The sequence below is a fragment of the Marmota flaviventris genome, chromosome 4, assembly GCF_047511675.1.
Source record: "Marmota flaviventris isolate mMarFla1 chromosome 4, mMarFla1.hap1, whole genome shotgun sequence".
NCBI classification, from domain to species: Eukaryota; Metazoa; Chordata; class Mammalia; order Rodentia; family Sciuridae; genus Marmota; species Marmota flaviventris.
This window is the reverse complement of record NC_092501.1, coordinates 125206717-125210067: the sequence shown is the minus strand read 5'-3', so window position 1 is coordinate 125210067 and position 3351 is coordinate 125206717. Positions and strand designations below refer to the sequence as shown.

The 3351-nt window shown below is 34.4% G+C and overlaps 1 non-coding gene across 1 annotated transcript; it reads right to left on the bottom strand.

Annotated features, from left to right (window-relative positions):
• Window positions 1-2735: 2735 nt before the first annotated feature.
• Window positions 2736-2842, bottom strand: LOC114087501 (U6 spliceosomal RNA). Its single transcript, XR_003581836.2, has one exon. It is a non-coding gene; the product is annotated as a U6 spliceosomal RNA (small nuclear RNA).
• Between the last annotated feature and the right edge of the window lie 509 nt (window positions 2843-3351).

The following is a 3351-nucleotide window of genomic DNA, read 5'->3' as shown; positions in this document are numbered from 1 at the left end:
TATGTGTTATGCAGCAATTTTTTAAAAACAAGTTCAAGCCTTTTTATTCTAAACAGCAGTTTAGGTTCATAGTGATACTGAGAGGAAGGAGCAAAACTACCCCATATAATCCCTTCCCCCACACATATGTAGGCCCCATGACCCACATCTCACTCCTGAGTGGCACATTTATTACGGATATAAATGTTATTATGGAAATATTATACAGGAAGGATCTGAGCTAGGCATTCTGTGATTTTTTTTTCTTTTAAGCAACTATGTAATAGGTTTTGTCCTCAATAAGATTGCAGTTTTCTTACAAAGATAAAACAAGTCAATATGAGTGAGTAGATAATAAAAGTCAATCTATGTTTAAGTGCCTAATAAGAAGAACACACAGAAATTCTCTAAGTCCTGGGCATGGATCAGTGAAGCAGATTTTTATCATTTTCTCCCGTTCCCTTTCTTAATGTCAACCACAGAAAGTTGGCCATTTTTTTTTCTGTTGTCTTCCTTTCTCATCTTTTGAATTTTTAAGACATAAAATCAGAAGTTTAGATCAGTAGTCACAAACTCAAGTGACTTCATGGATCAGGCAAGTAAAGCAAATGAATGACAACAGGAAGTAACCATAGAGACTAGTTGCTAAATAAAGCATAAAAATACCAGGCCTAAACAGAGGAGTCAAATATATGTGTTTGAAAATACTGTGTGGGTCAAACACAATTTGTTTTTGACAAATTTTGTCAAAGATTTTTTTTTTTGTTATTGTTTACAATTCTTGGTATAGGAAGTTTCCAAGTCATAATATATTCACAGGTTGAAAATTAATGTCATCAATTATTACTAATAATGACTGGCTAATACTTATTGAATTTCTTACCCCGTGTCAGATATTGTACTAAGTATATTTCATTCCCAAAGAAAGCAAGTGACTATTGTTATTCATTATTACATATAAGGAAACTAAGGCTCAGAGAGGCTGAATTGCTTATTCAAAGTTACAGAACTGGTAAAGTAAGACAACCTTTCTATGCTAACTTGTTCTTATCTCTTTCTTGGTGAAGATAATCATTGCAATGTTCCCTAAAATTACAATCCATTGAATGTTCAATATTCTGGTTTATTTTGCCAGATGATCAAATTTCTGTGAAATTAAAACATGCTATACAATAATAATGTCCTAAAAAATAAAACGAAGAGAAATGTAGCCCTAGTTGAACTTTGTCCTGCCCAGGGAACCTCAGGACAACTACCAAGCAGTAGGTATTTTCTGATCCTTGGATTCATTAACATGCATGACACAGTTGCCAAAAGTCACAAAGGAAATTGCCACTCTCTTGGATGAAATTTGGAGCTAAGAGTGTAAATATCCACCTACCCATTCTCTAAGCTGCTTCTATGACCCTTATCGCTGTAGTGTCTGTGTTTTTATGGTGTTTTCAAGAACATTTCGACACTGAGAACAGTATAAAGAAAATCTTGTTTGTTTCAAAGTTTCCCAGGAGCAGACTTCTGAGCAAAGAGGTGCAACTTAGCTCACTCAGATCCTCCTCTGAAGCCACTGCCATTAGCTCCTGTAGTAAGGTGGGATCACTCTGGTGCCAGACAACACAAATCCTCACCAACCAAAAGGCACTTATGGGGCACACAGCAAGTATGCAGCAGGCATACACAGACACTCTGAAGTTTCCAAAGACTTTAAGACTGTGGTTCTTGCTCTCAAGGGGGTTTTAGTCTAGAAGACTGAGCACATCTATTAGATATGTATCTACACGTATCTAATAAACAGTAGAGCAAGAGAGGATCTAAAAGGACAACAACATGTGATTAAAATTCTACATCTATTTTTTAAAAAAAGAGAGAGAGAATTTTAATATTTATTTATTTTAGTTTTCGGCGGACACAACATCTTTGTTAGGTTAGGGTTAGGGTTTTAGTTTTCGGCGGACACAACATCTTTGTTTGTATGTGGTGCTGAGGATCGAACCCGGGCCACACACATGCCAGGCGAGCGCGCTACTGCTTGAGCCACATGCCTAGCCCAAAATTCTACATCTTTAATCTTGACAATCACCTTAACCAATACTTCTTAAGAGAAATTTCTAAGACCGTTTCTTTAAAAAGCTACTTTGAAAATACAATTTTCAAGAATTCACAAAAAAAAGACATTGCCAGGAATGTGCTTAAACAAGAATACAAAGTTTTAAAAGTGAAGTCAACTTATACAAAGCTATACACATAATTACATAGAACTATCATAAACACACACACACATGCAAATGAGTCTGTATAAAACTGCTGAAATGTCAACATTCTCTGAGGTGTACCAATGTCAGTTTTCCATTTCTGATGTACTATAGTTATATACAAAGTGACCACTAGGAAAGGATAGGCAAAGGGTTCATGGACCATATCTGCTCTATTTATTTATTTATTGGTGGCCATTATTTCTTTTTTTTTTAATTTAAAACCCAATTTAATATTTCTTTTTTTTTATTGGTTGTTCAAAACATTACAAAGCTCATGACATATCATCTTTCATACATTTGACTCAAGTGGGTTATGAACTCCCATTTTTACCCCAAATACAAATTGCAGAATCACATCAGTTACACATTCACATTTTTACAAAATGGCATATTAGTGACTGTTGTATTCTGCTACCTTTCCTATCCCCTACTATCCCCCCTCCCCTCCCCTCCCATCTTCCCTCTCTACCTCATCTGCTGTTGTTCAATTCTCTCCCTTGTTTTAAAAATATGGAACGCTTCACGAATTTGCATGTCATCCTTGCGCAGGGGCCATGCTAATCTTCTCTGTATCGTTCCAATTTTAGTATATGTGCTGCCGAAGCGAGCACATGGTCATTATTTCTTGTGAATCTACAATAATTTCTAATTAAAAGTCTCAAAAATTGAAGAAAAATATCTTCCCCCCCCAACCAGGAAAAAAGAATTAATCTCTTAAACACAGATAAGGAAAAAACTCTAAGACATTTTTTAAAAAATATATCTTTATTATTTATTTATTTATTTTTATGTGGTGTTGAGGATTGAACCCAGGGCCTCATGCTTGGGAGGCAAGTGCTCGACCACTGAGCCACAACCTAGCCTTCTAAGACATTTAATAAGTTAAAAAAAAAATCAAATTGTAGAAAAATATGTACAGTATAACTATATAAAAGGCATAAAAGAAATATATATAATATAATATATATATATTATACATACACACATACATAAATATTACTCAAATATATTAGAAAAAATATTTAAAACAATATACATCAAAATGTGTAAGGGGGCCTAAAGTAGATATTGGGGGATTATTAAATCAAATAATCTCTAATTTAACCGATGATTCAAAATT